At 36.9% G+C, this 25,635-nt stretch overlaps 1 pseudogene; it reads right to left on the bottom strand.

The window, feature by feature from the left end:
* Window positions 1-6,659: 6,659 nt before the first annotated feature.
* Window positions 6,660-7,625, bottom strand: LOC128060317 (L-lactate dehydrogenase B chain-like; annotated as a pseudogene).
* Window positions 7,626-25,635: the final 18,010 nt, after the last annotated feature.

Here is a 25,635-nt window from a genome sequence, read left to right as displayed (position 1 = left end):
TTATCAAGAGAAGAGATTTTAATATGTTAATTTAACAGACAAAATTCTAATTAATATTATAACATAGCTTAAAATGGATGCTTCTATACCTTCATGCCTTCATTTTCTACTGCATTTTTGAATTTTATTTTTCATTTGTCAGCTTTTATCCTTTTTTCTGATTTTTCTGATCACATTCCTTGAATTTTTCTTACACTTTGGCAGCACTCGAAGCCTGTATATAAGGAGAGTGTTTCTTTGTTTTTTGCCCAGCCAAATGATACTACTTAGTGACCTGGCACAATGGATTTCTCACAAGGAAATAAGTATTTGGACAGTCATGGAAAAGGAAGCAGCTTGCATTTTCTTAATATCTAAGGATCACTGTCATAAGTATTATTTACCACTGCATCTATAATATTTTTTATTATCCAACACAAATATGATACCAGAATGCTTGACTTTTTTGATTTACTACTTTTTCTCATTAATTGTTGTTAGGTAATGATTAATTTCTCTGTGCTTAACGCATATGTGACACACATGCATGCACACACATTACTATTTCTAAAATAAGTCAGGATAAGATCACCAAGTAACTAAATTTATTATCATTTTATATGGTAAAAATAAATTCTCAATGGGATCTGGAGTGACTGAGCCATAAATAAATTAACTGAGGTTCTATGCATGCTGACTCTGTCATATTCTTTAATGGAACAGTTTCACTGAGACAGTGTTTTGAAAGATGTTGGAAACCTTGCTTTGCTAACTTGACACTGGGGTCCTAATGCAAGGACCAAGTGGTAGTGTTGTTCAGTTTCTATCTAACTATGAGACCCCATGGACTACTGCACTCCGGGTCCTCTGTCCCCAGGTGGTACTGAACAAATGCAAGGAAATGTACAATGATACCTAGATAAAGACTTTGAATTGTAATATACTGGAAGCACAGTAAACATTTAGTATTTTTTGAATTAATAAATGAAAGTAAAAGTTTATGAAGATAAGACGCTTTGTGAACTGATAGAACTGAACCTATTGAATGAGAACTACCTGAAGTTTATTACACTTAATTAAAGTATAAAAACACATACTATTAAGAATAATAATCATTACAATTATGACCTAGATCATCTACCACAGTGGGCAGATTAAAAACAAAACAAAACCCCAAATCCTTGATTGTGTGACTAAGGGGTTACTTCTGTTTGGGTCGAGATTTATTTTATGACAGGATTTGTCCTTGAAACCAAACAAAGATTATATCAGTGTAAGAATTTTATATTTTTCACTACTGAAAAATTAAATATACAGCAAAGAAATTATAAATATGAATTTTATAATTTAAAATGGACTTAAATTATTAGTTACTCTAAATCTTTCCTGCAGCAAGTCAGTGTGTAAATACACACAATTGCAGATTTAGAGGATATTTTTTTATGGATCATCTATCTTGTTTAATCATAACCTATCAGTAGTGAAATTAATTCATTTTTAAAACTTTATTTTTATTTTTAAGATCTATTTGCATACCTACTACTGTGTGTGTTCAGAGAATCTTTCTGCATGTACCTTTAGTTATTTATTTCGGTGGATTGTGGGCTTATTCCAGTCTATTCTTCTTGCAATCTATTCTATACCAGTCCAAATTTACATATTTTCCAACAAAATATTTGATGTTCTCTACTCTGACTACTCCTTCCTTTTATTGTATTATTTCCTTTGATACAATTCCCTCTAATGTCTTGATGTGTGTCTAATGTCTAAAAAACTGTTCTGTGTTCTTCTGAGAGAGAAGAGTGACAATGATTAGGAAATAATCTCAAAATTATTTCTTCTTTAGATTAAAATGCAAGCACTAAAATCACTAAATTTTAACATAAAATAGGCCATATTTCTGCTTAACTTTTTCACACTTACTAAGATTGCTGGCATATAACAATATAATTTTACTTGTTTGTGTGTGAGTGTGAGCATGTGTCTGTGTGTGTATATAAAATAATTTTTAATTTGGCTTTTCAGATTAAAAAAAAATCTTTTCCACATTTCCCTGTGTTCTTAATCACTTTTTCACGGCATATGGTCTTTTTGCAAGCTCAATGAAAGGGAATCCACGATTGAGTATGTTTAGATAACACTGCTTATTTTATCTTGTCTTTGAGGATTAGAATTAACGATCACATAATAAAAGCTATAAGAAAATCTGTAGTAAATAAATAGATTTAAACTTAGTATTCTACATTTTTTAAATTTTCAGTGATTTTTTTGTTTTATCGATTAGAATGCTTCTCAAATTATCCAAATATAGTGCACTGAATAGCGGAATCAGAAACAAAAAAACACGTTTAGTTCAGTTCAGTTCAGTTGCTCAGTCGTGTCCGACTCTTTGCGACCCCATGAACCTCAGCGCTCCAGGCCTCCCTGTCCATCACCATCTCCCGGCGTTCACTCACACTCACGTCCATCGAGTCCGTGATGCCATCCAGCCATCTCATCTCCGGTCGTCCCCTTCTCCTCCTGCCCCTAATCCCTCCCAGCATCAGACTCTTTTCCAATGAGTCAACTCTTCTCATGAGGTGGCCAAAGTACTGGAGCTTCAGCTTTAGCATCATTTCTTCCAAAGAAATCCCAGGGCTGATCTCCTTCAGAATGGACTGATTGGATCTCCTTACAGTCCAAGGGACTCTCAAGGGTCTTCTCAAACACCACAGTTCAAAAGCATCAATTTTTCAGCGCTCAGGCTTCTTCACAGTCCAATTCTCACATCCATACATGACCACAGGAAAAACCATTGCCTTGACTAGACGGACCTTAGTCGGCAAAGTAATGTCTCTGCTTTTGAATATGCTATCTAGGTTGGTCATAACTTTTCTTCCAAGGAGAAAGCGTCTTTTAATTTCAAGGCTGCAGTCACCATCTGCAGTGATTTTAGAGCCCCAAAAAACAAAGTCTGACGCTGTTTCCACTGTTTCCCCACCTATTTCCCATGAAGTGATGGGACCGGATGCCATGATCTTCGTTTTCTGAATGTTGAGCTTTAAGCCAACTTTTTCACTCTCCTCTTTCACTTTCATCAAGAGGCTTTTTAGTTCCTCTTCACTTTCTGCCATAAGGGTGGTGTCATCTGCATATCTGAGGTTATTGGTATTTCTCCCGTCAGTCTTGATTCCAGCTTGTGTTTCTTCCAGTCTAGCATTTCTCATGATGTAGTCTGCATAGAAGTTAAATAAGCAGGGTGACAATATACAGCCTTGATGTACTCCTTTTCCTATTTGGAACCAGTCTGTTGTTCCATGTCCAGTTCTAACTGTTACTTCCTGACCTGCATACAGATTTCTCAAGAGGCAGGTCAGGTGGTCTGGTATTCCTATCTCTTTCAGAATTTCCCACAGTTTATTGTGATCCACACAGTAAAAGGCTTTGGCATAGTCAATAAAGCACAAGTAGATGTTTTCTGGAATTCTCTTGCTTTTTCCATGATCCAGCGTATGTTGGCAATTTGATCTCTGGTTCCTCAACCTTTTCTAAAACCAGCTTGAACATCAAGGAGTTCACGGTTCACTTATTGCTGAAGCCTGGCTTGGAGAATTTTGAGCATTACTTTACTAGTGTGTGAGATGAGTGCAATTGGGTGGTAGTTTGAGCATTCTTTGGCATTGCCTTTCTTTGGGATTGGAATGAAAACTGACCTTTTCCAGTCCTGTGGCCACTGCTGAGTTTTCCAAATTTGCTGGCATATTGAGTGCAACACTTTCACAGCATCATTTTTCAGAATTTGAAAAAGCTCCACTGGAATTCCATCACCTCCACTAGCTTTGTTCGTAGTGATGCTTTCTAAGGCCTACTTGACTTCACATTCCAAGATGTCTGGCTCTAGATGAGTGATCACACCATCATGATTATCTGGGTCATGAAGATCTTTTTTGTACAGTTCTTCCATGTATTCTTGCCACATCTTCTTAATATCTTCTGCTTCTGTTAGGTCCATACCATTTCTGTCCTTTATCGAGCCCATCTTTGCATGCTATGTTCCCTTGGTATCTCTAATTTTCTTGAAGAGATCTCTAGTCTTTCCCATTCTGTTGTTTTCCTCTATTTCTTTGCATTGATCCCTGAAGAAGGCTTTCTTATCTCTTCTTGCTATTCTTTGGAATTCTGCATTCATGGTTATATCTTTCCTTTTCTCCTTTGCTTTTCACCTCTCATTTTTTCACAGCTATTTGTAAGGCCTCCCCAGACAGCCATTTTGCTTTTTTGCATTTCTTTACCATGGGGATGGTCTTGATCCCTGTCTCCTGTACAATGTCATGAACCTCAGTCTATAGTTCATTAGGCACTCTGTCTATCAGATCTAGGCCCTTAAATCTATTTCTCACTTCCACTGTATAATCATAAGGGATTTGATTTAGGTCATTCCTGAATGGTCTAGTGGTTTTCCCTATTTTCTTCAATTTGAGTCTGAATTTAGTAAGAAGGAGTTCATGATCTGAGCCACGGTCAGCTCCTGGTCTTGTTTTTGTTGACTGTATAGAGCTTCTCCATATTTGGTTGCAAAGAATATAATCAATCTGATTTTGGTGTTGACCATCTGGTGATATCCATGTGTGTAGTCTTCTCTTGTGTTGTTGGAAGGGGGTGTTTGCTATGACCAGTGCGTTCTCTTGGCAAAACTCTATTAGTCTTTGCCCTGCTTCATTCCGCATTCCAAGGCCAAATTTGCCTGTTACTCCCGGTGTTTCTTGACTTCCTACTTTTGCATTCCAGTCCCCTAGAAAGAAAAGGACATCTTTGTTAGGTGTTAGTTCTAAAAGGTCTTGTAGATCTTCATAAAACCGTTCAACTTCAGTTTCTTCAGCGTTACTGCTTGGGGCATAGACTTGGATAACTGTGATATTGAAAAAAACATGTACAGACACATAAACCCATATTATAGTTTCTCTTTGTCCTTCAAATCAGAGAACTTCAAAAAATTGTGTCTTGTTACGTAACAAGGTGCTAACATCTCATTATACCACACAAAAATTTAATTATAAGAATGTATGTAACTCTAAGACAGAGGTACAAAGGCAGCAAAAGTAAACAGTAGGTTTTCACAAGTGGAAATTAAATGTCAGAAAGATTTTCTAAGATTGTTACTTTTATTTTTTAATTAAACTTACTTATATTAATTGAAGGTTAATTACTTTAAATATTGTATTGGTTTTGCCATACATCAACATGAATCCGCCACGGAGAAAAGGGAACCCACTCACACTGTTGGTGGAAATGCCAACTAGATTGTTACTTTCAGTTACCTTGTAACAAATGGAAACAACCTCATATAAGAGCCAGATATATTACTGCTTTCAAGTAAACTGTAGCCTTTTAATTTGATATTAGTTAATATTTTCAAAAATTGACTGATAGAATTGTGGGTTTATGGAGAGAGATGTGGAGAAGAAACATATTTCAAAGGAAAGAAATTCTTAAATGTATTATCTCATTCTGGAGTTTACTAATAAATCATCCCAAAATATGCATCTGAAGAAAACTATAAATTGTTTCTGCCTTATGTTAGTAATTCATTCTCTGTCTTCTCCCATTGGAATGTAGGCTCCATCAGAGCAGATCATTTTTTTGTTTGTTTATTCATTACCATATCCCCAATGCCTAGACTACTTGTGGCAGATAAATTGCAACAATTTTTGATTCAATAAATTATTGTTATAAAGTAATAACAATGTATTGTTGACAAGTCTTTAAAATTTTTGACCTGTATGACTCTTCCTATTCAGTTTCTCACAAGTAGCTTGTGGACTGAGAGTTGAATCTCTGAAACTATGGTTTGAAATCATCAGCATGAAATCACCAATTTTTTTTTTTTTTTCAAATGCCTACTTTTGTATCTTATTCCATACCTACTAAATCAGGCTCTTTCATGCTCAGGTCCAGGAATATGAAAAAAGTATCCATAGTGTTTCTTAGGCAAAACATAAATAAATATATAAAGAACTACAGGCTCTGGCAATGTAACAAGACTTAAAGGAATGACACTCAAGTGCTTTTCTCCTACCTTTTGAGTAAACTAGATTGTCTTGTAGCCAGAACAGGCTTTTAGAGTAATGAAAGGACAGTGATAGGCGCTTTTTTCACACTTAGAAAAATACTAATGAGTGATTGATTAGTTGGAATCTAAAGTCAGATTCCTTAATAACTTTTGACAAAATCTTTATGGAAAAAATATATGTGAAAATTGATTATTAAAAATAGTGTTATTTAGCTACAGTTCTAATACAGAACGGTGCATGCAAAAATTATTGACATCACTGTTAAACTACATACACCCAAGTTCTTACTGTTTCAAACACAGGCTTAAATTAAAGATAGTTGTATTTTTAGTGTTGCTGTATTTTTTAATCTGTCTGTCTGCCATTAACTCTAGAGGAAAGGTGCTTAAGACTTTTTTCCTGAAATATATTCTTTTTTTTTTTTTTTTTTTTATGCTAGGTGGTTTATTTTATTTGTTCAAGAACTCATCTTGCAAGCATTAAAGCAAGCATGGGCTTTGATTCTGGGAGCCCAGATTCACAGACTTAGGAAGACAAAAGTGAACTGTGCTCCATGTACATGTACACAAACTAAAGGCTCGTGGTTAATCAAACTGTAGTTTTAAGTTTCTACAGCCTTGCAGCCAGAAGTCACAGGTCCTTTAGGTCCTTTTGGATGCCCCAGAGGGTATCTGTATTTTTCTTGAGTTGGGCAACCTCTTCATCCTTCACCTTCTGGTTGATAACACTGGTTAACCCTCGAGCATTCAGGATAAATAGAAGGCTCAGGAAGACTTCATTCTCAATGCCGTACATGCTCCTCTCCATTGTTGACACTGGGTGAATTCTGGATAGATTTTTCAACATGGATTCAATAAGATCAGCCACACTTAATCCAATAGCCCAGTTGGTATATCCTTTTAGCTTGATGACTTCATAGGCACTCTCAACCACCATCTTATGCACTTCCTTCCAATTTTCACTATTATTGTCTATTCCCATTTCTGGATTCAGTTCCTGGAGAGAAACGCCTGCCACATTCACTCCACTCCACACAGCCACGCTTGAGTTGCCATGTTCCTCCAAAATCCATCCGTGGCAGCTGCTGGGATGAATGCCAAGTTTTTCAGCCATAAAGTAGCGAAATCTAGCAGAATCCAGGTTACATCCACTACCAATCACATAGTGCTTGGGTAGTCCACTTAGTTTCCAGGTAACATATGTGAGAATATCCACTCGGTTGGAAACCACAATGACAATGCAGTCAGGACTGTACTATTTGATAATCTGAGGAATGATGAACTTGAAGACATTAACGTTCCTTTGCACCAAATTCAGGCGGCTCTCCCCCTCTTGCTGGCGAACTCCTGCAGTTACCACCATGATCTTTGAATTGGCAGTGACAGAGTAATCTTTGTCTGCCACAATTTTTGGTGTCTGAAGGAATAAGCTCCTGTGCTGCAGGTCTATCATTTCTCCTTTGAGTTTATCTTCCAAAACATCCACAAGAGCAAGCTCATCAGTCAGAGACTTTCCCAGAATGCTGATGGCACATGCCATACCAACTTGTCCAACACCTAGTACAGTGATCTTATTGTTTGGGATTGTTTCCTCTTCTTCCACGACTGGTACAATCAGTTTTTCCCTAAGAGTTGCGATTGTGGCCAGGGGAGAGAAAGTTCTCCAGAGAGTGGTAAGGGCTGCACGAAGACAAAGCAGCCTGCGTCTCCTCCGGCGCAGGATCCATAAGCCCGAAACGTATTCTTATACTCTACATTATATCCTTTTTCACACTTCTGTAATTTAAATTTTTACTGTACCAGCATTTATGGACTATATGAATAGGGGAGACCAGAAAACAACTTTTGAGTATTCTGACTATATCCCCCTGAAGGGCATTAGTTGAAATTCAGATTTTTGTCACCTAAAGTCAGAATCAGGGACTGCAAGTGGCTCAGTGGTAGAGAATCTGCCTGCAAAGCAGGAGAAATGAGTTCACTCCCTGGGTTAAGAAGATTCTTTGAGGAGGAAATAGCAACCCACTCCAGTATTCTTGCCTAGAGAATTCCATGAACAGAGGAGCCTGGTGGGATACAGTCCATGGACTCACAAAGAGACACAACTTAGTGACTAAACAGCAAAAGTCAGAAGTATCACCTTTAGCAGTGTTAACATCTTGAGTCAGATAATTGTTGGAGGGGATGAAAGGACTGTTGTGTGTGTTGCGGGATCCTTAGCAGCATCCTCAACCTTTACTCACTGTAGCACCCTGCACTGCACACATGATAACAATCAAAAATGTCTTCAGACACTTCCCAGTGTCTTCTGGAGAGCAAAATCATGACCATTGAAACATAATGATCTATAGGGACCTGGGGCTGTGTTATTTCTAGAATATCACCTTAAGTGACATTAAATGAAATGATAGGAGCTTATGTCACCTTACATCATAAAGCTGATTAGTTGAGCCCAAATTAATTGTCCATGAAGTTCCAGCAGTTGGGTTAAATATGAGTTTACTTGATCCCACCTATTAAGAAAGATGAGATGTAAGATCGTATCTTCATGTCATAGATTTCACTGGAGCATTGGTTGTTATCCAGTGAACACATTTTGTGCTGTTAGCCAAAGCAGGTAATGCAATAAGAACTAGCGTTGTTCATCATCATTATGAATGTTGAAAGATCTGAATTACCCTACCCACACATAATTTCATCTAATTGTGTAATAACTGACAATGGCAATAAGGCAATGGCTGTAATCCAGCAGGTTCTTGGAGAATTGTCATACTGACTATATGATGAGGTCGGCCTCAGTACCAGAAGTTTACAGACTTATGATAGAAGGGCACTTTTTATATTGTCACAGGGCAGAAACCATCATTAAAGAGAAATGCAGTACAAGTAGCACCACTCACAAGTTCCTGTAATGTAGCCATGATATCAAAATTGAAGCTAGGAATGCCTATATAAATGTTTCCAAATGTGCAGGGTGATTATAGTAGAATATTGTAACAGCTGCCAAATAGTAAACTCAAGTGTGAAATCACTGTATTTCAAAAATATATTCATGAAATGAGCCTTAGCATAGAAATGCTAGGAAAGACAAACCACCCTAATCTGATTTTTTTTTTTTAAATAAATGGGTTGGTTTTCTCTGAGTATAAACAGTATAAATAACCTCAGAGAGGTTAAGTACCACAACAACAGAAACCAAAACTTGGATGGAAAAAGCAGAAATAACTGCTAATTATGGGCTAGTCTCTTTATGCACTTGATACAAAAATATGTAAATCAACAGGTTATAATAACACAATATTAATACATATCCTGTTGATTTGCAACTTAATTTTTGGATGAAAAAGTATTACACACTTTGCTTGAGAATTTATCTTGGTAGAAGTTTATATCTTTACTAAATAGTGAAAAGTTAGAAAGTCAAAATGATATTCCTTAGTAGTATAGTCAAATACTCATATGGAAATTTGCATGTGCCTTCAACTCCCTGATAGCTCAGTTGGTATAAGAATCTGCCTGCAATGCGGGAGACCCCGGTTCAGTTCCTGGGTCGGGAAGATCCCTTGGAGAAGGGATAGTCTACCCACTCCAGTGTTCTTAGGCTTCCCTTGTGGCTCAATGGGTAAAGAATCAACCTGCAATGCGAGAGTCCTGGGTTTGATGCCTGGGTTGGGAAGATCCCCTAGAGAAAGGAAAGTCTACCCACTCCAGTATTCTGGCCTGGACAATTCCATGGACAGTCCATGGGGTCCCAAAGAGTTGGACACGAATTGAACTGAGCGAATTTCACTTTCACTCACTTCACCTCAACTCCTCTGTAACATAAAAAAAATCTTTTAAACTTTGTTGGATAATTTTAAGAAATTACTAACATTATGATGAATATTAAAAGTAGGGAGAAGATACAATGTAACAACAACAAAAAAGCAAGAGATTTAGACTTAGAAAATTGAGATACACATTTTGACTCCATTCTTAATTTAGAAACATGGTTTGTTTCAGTTTTATGATTTGATATTTTTATTTGTAAAATTGAATTTTGCAAGGAATAAATATTAACCAGATATGTCCATTTAAAGAACTTACTCCAAAATATGAAGTATCATAAAAACACAGTTTATGATAATCCCATTCCTTTATTTTACTGCAAATAAGAGGATCGAGTCCTACTATTTCCTGCTGTATTTCACAGATTTGAAAATTGATGTGGGCAAGACCTTGCTGATAGGTGTAGGCATCTAGTACTGTAGCTAATATACAAGAATAAAATAGGTGTGATCACCTAACAAATTGGTATATTTTGGCAAAAAAGGCAAAATTCAATATTTAGATAGAGTGCTCACAGATTTAATGTATGTATAAGAGTAGTAACTCACCAAACACAAGCTGTGTGCCAGAGATGGTCTTAATTCTTTATAGGGTTATGTTTTTAAAATCTATATTACTCTCTGAAGTAAGGACTTTTATTATTCCATTTTTAACAGTGAGGAAACTGAGGGAAAATTTTATCTAATATTTTATATCTAACATGTGAGAATCTGGGATTTAAACCCAGATAGGATAATTCACACTCATTCTACCATGGTATATTTTTTTTTTTTTTTTTTTTTAAACTGCACCAAGTGTCTTTTATTTTTTTTTTTTATTTTTATTTTTTTAATTTTAAAATCTTTAATTCTTACATGTGTTCCCAAACATGAACCCCCCTCCCACCTCCCTCCCCATAACATCTCTGTGGGTCATCCCCATGCACCAGCCCCAAGCATGCTGTATCCTGCGTCAGACATAGACTAGCGATTCAATTCTTACATGATAGTATACATGATAGAATGCCATTCTCCCATATCATCCCACCCTCTCCCTCTCCCTCTGAGTCCAAAAGTCCGTTATAGACAGCTGCGTCTTTTTTCCTGTCTTGCATACAGGGTCGTCATTGCCATCTTTCTAAATTCCATATATATGTGTTAGTATACTGTATTGGTGTTTTTCTTTCTGGCTTACTTCACTCTGTATAATCGGCTCCAGTTTCGTCCATCTCATCAGAACTGATTCAAATGAATTCTTTTTAACGGCTGAGTAATACTCCATTGTGTATATGTACCACAGCTTTCTTATCCATTCATCTGCTGAGGGACATCTAGGTTGTTTCCATGTCCTGGCTATTATAATCAGTGCTGCGATGAACATTGGGGTACATGTGTCTCTTTCAATTCTGGTTTCCTCGGTGTATATGCCCAGCAGTGGGATTGCTGGGTCATAAGGGAGTTCTATTTGCAATTTTTTAAGGAATCTCCACACTGTTCTCCATAGTAGCTGTACTAGTTTGCATTCCCACCAACAGTGTAGGAGGGTTCCCTTTTCTCCACACCCTCTCCAGCATTTATTGCTTGCATATTTTTGGATCGCAGCCATTCTGACTGGTGTGAAGTGGTACCTCATTGTGGTTTTGATTTGCATTTCTCTGATAATGAGTGATGTTGAGCATCTTTTCATGTGTTTGTTAGCCATCCGTATGTCTTCTTTGGAGAAATGTCTATTTCGTTCTTTGGCCCATTTTTTGATTGGGTCGTTTATTTTTCTGGAATTGAGCTGCATAAGTTGCTTGTATATTTTTGAGATTAGTTGTTTGTCAGTTGCTTCATTTGCTATTATTTTCTCCCATTCAGAAGGCTGTCTTTTCACCTTGCTGATATTTTCCTTTGTTGTGCAGAAGCTTTTAATTTTAATTAGATCCCATTTGTTTATTTTTGCTTTTATTTCCAGAATTCTGGGAGGTGGATCATAGAGGATCCTGCTGTGATTTATGTCTGAGAGTGTTTTGCCTATGTTCTCCTCTAGGAGTTTTATAGTTTCTGGTCTTACATTTAGATCTTTAATCCATTTTGAATTTATTTTTGTGTGTGGTGTTAGAAAGTGATCTAGTTTCATTCTTTTACAAGTGGTTGACCAGTTTTCCCAGCACCACTTGTTAAAGAGATTGTCTTTACTCCATTGTATATTCTTGCCTCCTTTGTCAAAGATAAGGTGTCCATATGTGTGTGGATTTATCTCTGGGCTTTCTATTTTGTTCCATTGATCTATATGTCTGTCTTTGTGCCAGTACCATACTGTTTTGATGACTGTGGCTTTGTAGTAGAGCCTGAAGTCAGGCAAGTTGATTCCTCCAGTTCCATTCTTCTTTCTCAAGATTGCTTTGGCAATTCGAGGTTTTTTGTATTTCCATACGAATCTTGAAATTATTTGTTCTAGTTCTGTGAAAAATATGGCTGGTAGCTTGATAGGGATTGCATTGAATTTGTAAATTGCTTTGGGTAGTATACTCATTTTCACTATATTGATTCTTCCGATCCATGAGCATGGTATATTTCTCCATCTATTAGTGTCCTCTTTGATTTCTTTCATCAGTGTTTTATAGTTTTCTATATATAGGTCTTTAGTTTCTTTGGGTAGATATATTCCTAAGTATTTTATTCTTTTCGTTGCAATGGTGAATGGAATTGTTTCCTTAATTTCTTTTTCTACTTTCTCATTATTGGTGTATAGGAATGCAAGGGATTTCTGTGTGTTGATTTTATATCCTGCAACTTTACTATATTCATTGATGAGCTCTAGTAATTTTCTGGTGGAGTCTTTCGGGTTTTCCATGTAGAGGATCATGTCATCTGCAAACAGTGAGAGTTTTACTTCTTCTTTTCCAATTTGGATTCCTTTTATTTCTTTTTCTGCTCTGATTGCTGTGGCCAAAACTTCCAGAACTATGTTGAATAGTAGCGGTGAAAGTGGACACCCTTGTCTTGTTCCTGACTTTAGGGGAAATGCTTTCAATTTTTCACCATTGAGGATAATGTTTGCTGTGGGTTTGTCATATATAGCTTTTATTATGTTGAGGTATGTTCCTTCTATTCCTGCTTTCTGGAGAGTTTTTATCATAAATGGATGTTGAATTTTGTCAAAGGCCTTCTCTGCATCTATTGAGATAATCATATGGTTTTTATTTTTCAATTTGTTAATGTGGTGAATTACATTGATTGATTTGCGGATATTGAAGAATCCTTGCATCCCTGGGATAAAGCCCACTTGGTCATGGTGTATGATCTTTTTAATGTGTTGTTGGATTCTGATTGCTAGAATTTTGTTGAGGATTTTTGCATCTATGTTCATCAGTGATATTGGCCTGTAGTTTTCTTTTTTTGTGACATCTTTGTCAGGTTTTGGTATTAGAGTGATGGTGGCCTCATAGAATGAGTTTGGAAGTTTACCTTCCTCTGCAATTTTCTGGAAGAGTTTGAGTAGGATAGGTGTTAGCTCTTCTCGAAATTTTTGGTAGAATTCAGCTGTGAAGCCGTCTGGACCTGGGCTTTTGTTTGCTGGAAGATTTCTGATTACAGTTTCAATTTCCGTGCTTGTGATGGGTCTGTTAAGATTTTCTATTTCTTCCTGGTTCAGTTTTGGAAAATTGTACTTTTCTAAGAATTTGTCCATTTCTTCCACGTTGTCCATTTTATTGGCATACAACTGCTGATAGTAGTCTCTTATGATCCTTTGTATTTCTGTGTTGTCTGTTGTGATCTCTCCATTTTCATTTCTAATTTTATTGATTTGATTTTTCTCTCTTTGCTTCTTGATGAGTCTGGCTAATGGTTTGTCAATTTTATTTATCCTTTCAAAGAACCAGCTCTTGGCTTTGTTGATTTTTGCTATGGTCTCTTTTGTTTCTTTTGCATTTATTTCTGCCCTAATTTTTAAGATTTCTTTCCTTCTACTAACTCTGGGGTTCTCCAATTCTTCCTTTTCTAGTTGCTTTAGTTGTAGAGTTAGGTTATTTATTTGACTTTTTTCTTGTTTCTTGAGGTATGCCTGTATTGCTATGAACTTTCCTCTTAGCACTGCTTTTATAGTGTCCCACAGGTTTTGGGTTGTTGTGTTTTCATTTTCATTAGTTTCTATGCATATTTTGATTTCTTTTTTGATTTCTTCTGTGATTTGTTGGTTATTCAGAAGTGTGTTGTTCAACCTCCATATGTTGGAATTTTTAGTAGTTTTTCTCCTGTAATTGAGATCTAATCTTAATGCATTATGGTCAGAAAAGATGCTTGGAATGATTTCGATTTTTTTGAATTTATCAAGTTTAGATTTATGGCCCAGGATGTGATCTATCCTGGAGAAGGTTCCATGAGCACTTGAGAAAAAGGTGAAATTCATTGTTTTGGGGTGAAATGTCCTATAGATATCAATTAGGTCTAATTGATCTAATGTATCATTTAAAGTTTGCGTTTCTTTGTTAATTTTCTGTTTAGTTGATCTGTCCATAGGTGTGAGTGGGGTATTAAAGTCTCCCACTATTATTGTGTTATTGTTGATTTCCCCTTTCATACTTGTTAGCATTTGTCTTACATATTGCGGTGCTCCTATGTTGGGTGCATATATATTTATAATTGTTATATCTTCTTCTTGGATTGATCCTTTGATCATTATGTAGTGGCCTTCTTTGTCTCTTTTCACAGCCTTTGTTTTAAAGTCTATTTTATCGGATATGAGTATTGCCACTCCTGCTTTCTTTTGGTCTCTATTTGCGTGGTATATCTTTTTCCAGCCCTTCACTTTCAGTCTGTATGTGTCCCTTGCTTTGAGGTGGGTCTCTTGTAAGCAGCATATAGAGGGGTCTTGTTTTTGTATCCATTCGGCCAGTCTTTGCCTTTTGGTTGGGGCGTTCAACCCATTTACGTTTAAGGTAATTATTGATAAGTATGATCCCATTATCATTTACTTTATTGTTTTGGGTTCGGGTTTATACACCCTTTTCCTGTTTCCTGTCTAGAGAATATCCTTTAGAATTTGTTGGAGAGCTGGTTTGGTGGTGCTGAATTCTCTCAGCTTTTGCTTCTCTGTAAAGCTTTTGATTTCTCCTTCGTATTTGAATGAGATCCTTGCTGGGTACAGTAATCTGGGATGTAGGTTATTGTCTTTCATCACTTTAAGTATGTCTTGCCATTCCCTCCTGGCCTGAAGAGTTTCTATTGAAAGATCAGCTGTTATCCTTATGGGAATCCCCTTGTGTGTTATTTGTTGTTTTTCCCTTGCTGCTTTTAATATTTGTTCTTTGTGTTTGATCTTTGTTAATTTGATTAATATGTGTCTTGGGGTGTTTCGCCTTGGGTTTATCCTATTTGGAACTCTCTGTGTTTCTTGGACGTGGGTGATTATTTCCTTCCCCATTTTAGGGAAGTTTTCAACTATTATCTCCTCAAGGATTTTCTCATGATCTTTCTTTCTGTCTTCTTCTTCTGGGACTCCTATAATTCGAATGTTGGAGCGTTTCATATTGTCCTGGAGGTCTCTGAGATTGTCCTCGTTTCTTTTAATTCGTTTTTCTTGTTTCCTCTCTGATTCATTTATTTCTACCATTCTATCTTCTATTTCACTAATCCTATCTTCTGCCTCCGTTATTCTACTATTTGTTGCCTCCAGAGTGTTTCTGATCTCATTTATTGCGTTATTCATTATATTTTGACTCTTTTTTATTTCTTCTAGGTCCTTGTTAAACCTTTCTTGCATCTTCTCAATCCTTGTCTCTAGACTATTTATCTGTGATTCTATTTTGATTTCAAGATTTTGAATCATTTTCACTATCAATATTCGGAATTCCTTCTCAGGTAGATTCCCTACTTCTTCCTCTTTTGTTTGGTTTGGTGGGCAACTCTCCTGTTCCTTTACCTGCTGAGTATTCCTCTGTCTCTTCATCTTGGTTATATTGCTGGGTTTGGGGTGGCCTTTTTATATTCTGGTAGTTTGTGGAGTTTTCTTTATTATGGAGCTTCCTCACTGTGGGTGGGGTTCTATCAGTGGCTTGTCAAGGTTTCCTGGTTAGGGAGGCTTGTGTTGGAGTTCTGGTGGGTGGAGCTGGGTTTCTTCTCTCTGTTTTTGAAGACAATGGTCTGCTTTTCTGGATGCCTGATAACCTCTGCCAGCCTACAGAAGTTGTTTTGTGGAGTTTGCTCGGAGTTGAAATGTTCTTTTGAGGAATTTGTGAGGGAGAAAGTGGTCTTCCCGTCCTATTCCTCCGCCATCTTTATCCCGTCTCCTACCATGGTATATTTATTCTCTGTTCAGATTTTTATAAAGCTAAAATTCCCTCTCATGTTTGTAAAGGAACGTTGCAAACATGTTCATTATAAACAATCTAAAGAAAAGTAGAAAATCACAAATAAATTTTTAAAAATTGCTTAGTCATGTCTGACTGTTTGCCACCCCATGGACTATACAGTCCATAGCATTCTCTGGGGCAGAATACTGGAGTGGGTAGTCTATTCCTTCTCCAGCAGATCTTTCTGACCCAGACAACCAGGGTCTCCTACATTGCAGACAGATTCTTTACCAACTGAGCTTATAAAGGAAGCCCTCTGCCCTCTCATGTTTCTTAAGAAGCATTGCAAACATGTTCAGTATGAACAATCTAAAGAAAAATAGAAAATCACAAATGGAGGCCATTTTTTATCCAGTCACTACATTTAAATGGATTATAGTAAACACTGAATCCTGAGAAGGGTTATTTCTGAGTTTGTCGTATGACAGGTTGAAACATTGATTTTGACTCTATACTGTTGGAGGGTTTGGGGATGGATCCTATTGAGATTGCCAGTTGGCTTTCAATGAAGACATCCCAAGAACTGTTTTGCATTTTTGTCATAACCTAATTGAATAGACATCTTGACATAAATATGGTGATTACATGATGAAGCACTTAGTAGTGATGTCTTCTCTGTTCCAATAATCAATTAACTTACATCTGCACTGCCTGCATGACAAACCTATTGAACTTACCAGCGGTTGCTTTAGACAAGGTCTTTCTGAACATTGAAATTATGTAGTCCTTGCTTTCTATTATAAGTTCATTGAATATTGATTAATGTCCAATGCCCAATGCAATACCAGGAAATGCATAAAGTATATTAAACCTTAAAAATACTTTAAAGTGATAAATTCTTAATTCATTAATAAATTTAAAATAGCACTGGGAAAATTCCTTGATATAAGTTCATCAATAATGTCTGTTCCAAAGAAACCAGATATAATTGTATTAAAAAACTAAGGAGGTGCAACATTTTTGCTACTTTTTGTAAAGTTAATCTCTTAAATGCCTGAGACTCTAATATGAACAGTATTGTTTGGAGAAGACAGCAAATAAGCTACTAGAATTGATAAATCTGGTATAATTTTGATTACTATAGATCTCCCTGGGGTAAAAAGTTTTTCTTGGGGTAAAAAATAACTGTATATAACTACTTTCTACAGTTAAAATTTCACTCAGATTAGAAATGGTAATAATTTTGCTGATGTCATAATAACCTAGAAGTGAGATCTCTCTCTTCAGAAAAGAATAATACATTACTCTCCAACCATGTATTATCCTTTAAAGTTCTCCATACTATAAAATAATGAATGTCATATAGGAATTTGAAAGAAATGGTTTGTTTTTTAATTGTCTCATTTTCTTTCATCTGTAAGATATGTGTCAGAAGTGAAAATGATTTAATATAGAAGAAGTATATGATGTTACCCTGTCAGGGTAGGAGATAACAATGCTTCCAGGTATACTTTTATGTAGAGAGTATATGTTTGAGGGGAAAAAAATAAACCAATTAAAGCAGAATTATTTTAAATACCTACACACACACACACACACACACACAAAGGCAACATCAACTAACTAGTCAGTGATTAAAGTATAGTATCGTCTATATCAGTATTTTAAAAGTACAGCACTAATATTCAATTTAGGAGAAGGCAATGGCATTCCACTCCAGTACACTTGCCTGGAAAATCCCATGGATGGAGGAGCCTGGAAGGCTGCAGTCCATGGGGTCGCTAAGAGTTGGACACGACTGAGCGACTTCACTTTCACTTTGCACTTTCATGCACTGGAGACGGAAATGGCAACCCACTCCAGTGTTCTTGCCTGGAGAATCCCAGGGACGGGGGAGCCTGGTGGGCTGCTGTCTATGGGATCGCACAGAGTTGAACACGACTGAAGTGACTTAGCAATATTCAATTTAGCAAGTAATTTAAACAATTAATGTAGGTGGTCATATATAGAATAAATATAATTATAAACTTGATTTTCTTGCCTACATTACTGTTTGTAAATTGCTAATTATCAGGGCTTCCCTGGTGGCTCAGAGGTTAAAGCGTCTGCGTGCAATGTGGGAGACCTGGGTTCAATCCCTAGGTCAGGATGATCCCCTGGAGAAGGAAATGAAAACCCACTCCAGTATTCTTGCCTGGAGAATCCCATGGATGGAGGAGCCTTGTGGGCTACAGTCCACGGGGTCACAAAGAGTCAGACACAACTGAGCGAGCGACTTAACTTAGGCTACAGCTAACTCAATAGTCAGGTGAGAGTAATAAGTTCTGTAGTTTATGCAAAAGCATAAATACCGTCAATCCTAAAGGAAATCAACCCTGAATATTCATTGGAAGGACTGATGCTGAAGTTGAAGCTCCAGTACTTTGGCCACCTAATGTGAAGAGCTGACTTCTTGGAAAAGACCCAACTTATTGGAAAAAATACTCTGATCTTGAAAAAGATTGAAGGCAAGAGAAGAAAAGGATGACAGAGGATGGGATGGTTGGATGGCATCACTGACTCAAAGGGCATGAATTTGAGCAAACTCTGGGAGATATGAAGGATAGGGAAACCTGGCATGCTACAATCCATGAGGTTGCAAAGAACTGGGAACAACTTAGTGACCAAACAACAATAAATCATTATTTTGGCATATAATCCAACGTGAGGAACAAAGTGTGAGTGTTAAAAGTTGAGTTTTTTCTAAAATATGGTGATTATATTTTCTTACATAAAATGTAGAAATGATGGTTGGAAAACTTGCCTACACACCCATGATTATATAAATAAGCTCTTTTGTCTTGTGAAGAAAACAATAGGAATAAATACGATACGTAAAGGCTTAATATGAACCTAACATCCACTGGATCATCGAAAAAGCAAGAGAGTTCCAGAAAAACATCTATTTCTGCTTTGTTGACTATGCCAAAGCCTTTGACTGTTTGAATCACAATAAACTGAGGAAAATTCTGAAAGAGATGGGAATACCAGACCACCTGACCTGCCTCTTGAGAAACCTATATGCAGGTCAGGAACCAACAGTTAGAACTGGACATGGAACAACAGACTGGTTCCAAATAGGAAAAGGAGTACACCAAGGCTGTATATTGTCACCCTGCTTATGTAACTTCTATGCAGAGTACATAATGAGAAATGCTGGGCTGGAAGAAGCACAAGCTGGAATCAAGATTTTCGGGAGAATTATCAATAACCTCAGATATGCAGATGACACCACCCTTATGGCAGAAAGTGAAGAGGAACTAAAAAGCCTCTTGAGGAAAGTAAAAGAGAATAGTGAAAAAGTTGGCTTACAGCTCATATACATTCAGAAAACGAAGATCATGGCATCTGGTCCCATCACTTCATGGGAAATAGATGGAGAAACAGTGGAAACAGTGTTAGACTTTATTCTTTTGTGCTCCAAAATCACTGCAGATGGTGTTTTGGCCATGAAATTAAGACGCTTACTCCTTGGAAGGAAAGTTATGACCAACCTAGACAGCATAGTAAAAAGCAGAGACATTACTTTGCCAACAAAGGTCCATCTAGTCAAGGCTATGGTTTTTCCAGTGGTCGTGTATGGATGTGAGTTGGACTGTGAAGAAGGCTGAGCACCGAAGAATTGATGCTTTTGAACTGTGGTGTTGGAGAAGACTCTTGAGAGTCCCCTGGACTGCAAAGAGATCCAACCAGTCCATTCTGAAGGAGATCAGCCCTGGGATTTCTTTGGCAGGAATGATGCTAAAGCTGAAGCTCCAGTACTTTGGCCACGTCATGCGAAGATTTAACTCATTGGAAAAGACTCTCATGCTCAGAAGGATTGGGGGCAGGAGGAGAAGGGGACAACAGAGGATGAGATGTCTGGATGGCATCACCTACTGGACGGATGTGCTGCAGTTTGTGAGGTCGCAGAGTCAAACGTGACAGAATGACTGAACTGAACTGAAAATAGGTAGATAATAATTTCCTGTATTCAAGTTAATATAGAATTCTTTATTAAAAATCAGTTTACATTTCTCTCTCAAATAGCATCTTGACTGAGGCCTCAACACTCACTGTTCTTAAAGATTCTTCCTTGGTTTCTGAGACCAATCTGTCACCTGATACACCATCCACTGACAATTTAATGATACTTATTTCCAGGGGACCACTGATGAATCTCTCATCTTTTCATATATGTCTTTCTTGTTATTTTATAATCTCAGACTTTACTGTAACTCATCTATTCAGGCTAGATAATTTTTAGTTTTATTCCTCAATGTATAATGAGTATCTCCAACAGTTAATTAAAACTAATCACATTCTAAAAGTTATTTTTCTGCAGTTTCTTCCTGAACTTATTCTTTACATTCCCTCTTTCATCAGTCAGGAGTTTTTCTAGTTTTTCTTTTGTTAAGTGACCAAATTGCCAATCAAACTGGCTTGCAAAGGAGTTGGTAGGAAGGAGAATCTATAGTCTCATGTAAATCTGTGGTAGGAATTTATACTCCCATCAACAGTGTGTAAAAGTTCTTATAGACTTATCATTTCACAAGCACTTTATTCTAAACTTTATAACTTTTTTTTTTCTTATTCGGAGAGTGTGAATTGCATTTTAAAGTTTACATTAGTGATTACTAACCATCTTGGTTGTTCTTTCATTGGCTATTCATATTTTTTTCTTTTATGGGTGCTACCTAAAGTTTTTTGCACATTTTATACTGAATATGGGAAAATAAATAGGAGGACTTTACAGTGGTAAAATATGTCTTTATTTAAAATGAACTACAAAATAAAATAATTATAATTAGCAGTAATTTTATTTTCCACTAACTTTATCTTCTTGTATTTTTAAAGGCAAGAGTAGAAGTAATAATATTAACTATATTTGCTCCAGATTCCAAGTCAAATTGTTTATACCATGAACAGATACTTTTTTTCTATCCCTATTTTAGTAATCTTAGCTTCATAAAACATAAAATCAAATCTCAGTATCACTTATTTTATATGTTTAAGGTACAGTTTCAAGCATTATATTGTGCTGTATATTTTTATTATAGTTCATGCTTTATATTCACGCAATGAATATTGTTAACATGATAAATATTTCTTACGTTGTCCTGATATTAACAAGTTTTGAAATGTAGTTAATAAAAGCTAAGCATAGAAAATGAGCTTCCCAGGTGGTGCTAGTGGTAAAGAGCCCACCTGCCAATGCAGGAGACTTAAGAGATGTGGATTCAATCCCTAGGTCAGAAAGATCTCCTAGAGGAGGGCACTGCAACCCACCCCAGTATTCTTGCCTGGAAAATCTCATGAACAGAGTAGCCTGGAAGGTGATGGCCAATAGGGTTGCAAGGAGTTAAACATGACTCCATGAGTCGCAGCATACCAGGCCTCCCTGTCCATCACCAACTCCCGGAGTTCACTCAGACTCACGTTCATCGAGTCCGTGATGCCATCCAGCCATCTCATCCTGTCGTCCCCTTCTCCTCCTACCCCAAATCCCTCCCATCATCAGAGTCTTTTCCAATGAGTCAACTCTTCGAATGAGGTGACCAAAGTATTGGAGTTTCAGCTTCAGCATCAGTCCCTCTGCTCAAGCCCCCCTAATCCCTGAGACCCAAGAATATTGAAATTAGACCAATAGTTAACCCTGTGATGCCTGATAAGCGATCAAGTTAAGAGTCTGAAGAGTCACATGTCTTTCACTTTAAATCAAAGCTAGAAATGGATAAGCTAAGTGAGGAGCACACATAGAAAGCTGAGACAGGCCAAATGCTAGACCTCTTACACCAATCAGTTGGTCGGGTAGTGAGCACCACAGAACTAGTTCTGCAAAGAAATTAAAAGTGTTACTTCATTGAACACATGGATAATAAGAAAGCAAAAGAACCATATGGCTGATATGAACCAAGTTTTAGTGGTCTGGATATAAGCTCAAATTAGCCATAACATTCCTTTAATGAAACTGTTAGTCACTCAGTCATGTACAAATCTTTGTGACTCCATGGGGCATAACCCTTCAGGCTCATCTGTTCATGGAATTCTCCATGCAAGAAAACTGGAGGGGAGAGCCATTCCCTTCTCCAGGGAATGTTCCTGATCCTGGGATCATACCAGAGTCTCCTGCATCGCAGGCAAATTCTTTACCACCAAGCCACCAGAGAAGCCCAACCCAAAGTTTAATCCAAAGCAAAAACCCTAACTCTCCTCAATTCTGAAAATAATTGAGAGAGAGGTAAGGAAACTGAAGAAGAAAAGTTTGAAACTAGCAGAGGTTGGCTTATCAAGTTTAAGGATAGAAGCCTTCTCCATACCATAAGTGCCAGATGAAGGAGCAAGTGCTAATGTAGAAGCTACAGGAAGTTACTCAGATATAGCTAAGGTTATAATGAAAGTGGTTCCATTGAACAACTGATTTTCAATGTAGATAAAATGCCTTCTATTTGAAGAAAATGCCATCTGGGACTTTCATAGGTAGAGAGGAGAAGTTAATAAATGACTTCAAACCTTCCAAGGACAGGCTGAGTCGATGTTCGGTATCAGTAACACTTTGTGACTTTTCATTGAAGTCAGTGATCATTTACCTTTCCAAAAATCCTAGGGCACTTTATAATTATGGTAAACCCATTCTTCTTCTGCTCATTAAATGGAATAACAAAAGACTGAATAAAGCACATCTGTTGATAAATTTTTGCTGATTGTTGAGGCTTATTACTTGGGGTGTGGGGGGGGAGTGGGGGTGGGAAATTCCTTTCAAAATACTACTGCTCAATGGCAATGTATCTGGTCACCCAATAGGTCTGATGGAGATGTACAACAAGATTCATGTTTTTTCACACCTGCTAATAAAAACCCATTGGTTGCCCGTGGATCAAGAAATAATTTTGACTTTCATGTGTTATTTTCATATATACATTTCATAAGGTTAAAGCTGCCATAGTGATTCCTCTGATGGATTTGGGCAAAGTAAATTGAAACGTTTCTGGAACAAGTTCAGCATTTTTGATTTAATTAATAGCATTCGTAATTCAAAGTAAAAGTGAAAGTCACTCAGTCATGTCTGACTCTTTGCGACACCATGGACTATACAGTATAGTCCATTGAATTCTCCAGGGCAGAACACTGGAGTGGGTAGCCTTTCCCTTTTCCAGGGGATCTTTCCATCCCAGGGATTAAACCCATGTCTTCTGAATTGCAGGAAGATTCTTTACCAGCTGAGCCACCAGGAAAGCCCAAGAATACTGGAGTAGGTACCCGAGGCCTTCTCCAGAGGATCTTCCTGACCCAGGGATTGAACCAGGGTCTCCTGCATTGCAGGCAGTTTATTTACTAACTGCGCTATCAGGGAAGCCTGAGGTCAGAGGTTAATATCAGCACTGACAGGAGTTTGGAAGAAGTTGATTCTAACTTTCATGTATGACTTGGAGGGATTGAAGACTCAGTGTATGAATTAGAATTAGAAATGGAGCCTGAAGATATGGCTGAATCACTGCAATCTATGACAAAAGTGAATGCATGAGGAGTTACTTTTTATGGATGAACAAAGAAAGTTGTTTCTTGAGATGTAATCTGCTTCTGGTGAGGAGGCCATTAACATGGTTGAAGTATTTAGCTGAGGAAACAGCAACAGTGTTTGCTTTAACTCCAATTTTAAAAGAGATTATTTTATAAATAAAATGCTACGCACCGGTATTGCATGCTATAGAGAAACTGTTCATGAAAGGAAGAGTCAACTGATGTGGCAAAAGTTTACTGTTGTCTGCTTTCAAGAAATTGCCACAACCACCCCAGCTTTCAGCACACACCATTCTGATCAGTAAGCAGCCATCAACACTGAGGTAGTACCTTCTGCCAGCCAAAAGATGACTTGCTGAAGGCTCAGGTGACAAATACCATTTTTAAGCAATAAAATGTTTTCATTAATGTATATACTTTGTATTTTTAAACATAGACTAATGCACAGATAAACTATAATACAGTGTAACCATAATTCGTATTTGCACTGAAAAACAAACAAACAAAACTGTGACTCATTTTATTGACATATTCGCTTTACTGAAGTGGTCTAGAATGTTACCTGTAATCTCTCTCTCTCTCTCTCTCTCTCTCTCTCTCTATATATATATATATATATATATCTCCAAGATGTTCCTGCACTATTTTGAGTAAGCTGATGTTTTCTTAATGAAATTTTGCAGTGTTAAATCTGTGCAAAATATAAAGATACTGAACCAATGGAGAAAGAAAACGATGAACGAGTGAGGACAAAATTTTATCAACAAATTATTTTTATAATTTATATTGTCCTTTTTTCGTTGCTGTTGTTCAATAATCAAGTCATGTCTGACACTTTGCAGTCCTATGGACTGCAGCTTGCCAGACTTCCATCTCCCTCACCCTCTCCCAGTGTTGTCCTTTGTCCTTAGCAAAATTTATTAGGAGAATAATTCAGTCATCACTTGATGAGAACTTCAGTTAAACATTTGTTAGATAAGTAATACAGTGACTATTAATTAATAGCAGAAGTGATTTAGGGGGAACGATTTAGGGAGAATTACTTAAAAGAAAAATGTGTCCATAAAAATGAAACGGTTGATGAATAATAACTGAGTATATATGATAATATTGTGGGTGAATTTAAATGAATAAATTAGAAAAAGTTACTGTGTACATTTGGAATGAGTATTTTACAGTGCACCAGTTAAAGTTTATACGCTAAATTCTGTTCAGAGATTTTACTGTGATTAAATTCAGGCCTTCCTTGGTTGCTTAGTAGTAAAGAATCTTCCTGCTAAGGCAGGAGATGCAGGTTCAATCCTTGAATTGGTAAGATACCCTGCAGAAGGAAATGGTAACCCATTCCAGCATTCTTGCCTGGGAAATCTCATGGACAGAGAAACCTGATGAGCTACTGTCCATGGGGTCTCAAAAAAGTCAGATATGACTTAGCAAATCAACAAACAAAGCAAAACAAAAATGAATATCCTAGAGGCATGTATATGAAGGTAAATGTATGTGTGCATGCATGCTCAGTTGCTTCAGTCATCTCTGACTCTTTCCAGTCTCACAGACTATAGACCACCAGGTTGTTTTGTCCATTGGGTTCTCCATGCAGGAATACTGGAGTGAATTGCCATTACCTCCTCCAGGAGTTCTTACAAACTGAGGATTGAAATCCACATCTCCTGCCATCTCCTGAATTTCAGGTAGATTCTTTACCACAGAGCCAGCAGGGAAGCCTAGATAAAGATATATATGAATTTAAAATAACTACCCTTTTGCCATATAAAATTAAAAACTACAAAAAAGTTATTCAAGAAAATAACAAGTCTAATTAAAAAATATTTATCCTTTGTTTAGTCATTAATAATAAAGAGTTGATTTTCACACCTAATGTCTACATAGTAAATATGCATTCAAAGAATTGGTATTTTTACAAAATAAAAATATGATCCCTGGTTTTCTGTTTTTGTTTTTGTTTTCTTTTCCCCTGTGTATTATC

The sequence above is a fragment of the Budorcas taxicolor genome, chromosome 15 (genome assembly GCF_023091745.1).
Source record: "Budorcas taxicolor isolate Tak-1 chromosome 15, Takin1.1, whole genome shotgun sequence".
NCBI lineage: Eukaryota > Metazoa > Chordata > Mammalia > Artiodactyla > Bovidae > Budorcas > Budorcas taxicolor.
Note: the sequence above shows the minus strand (reverse complement) of the source record. Positions and strands in the feature narration are given on the sequence as shown.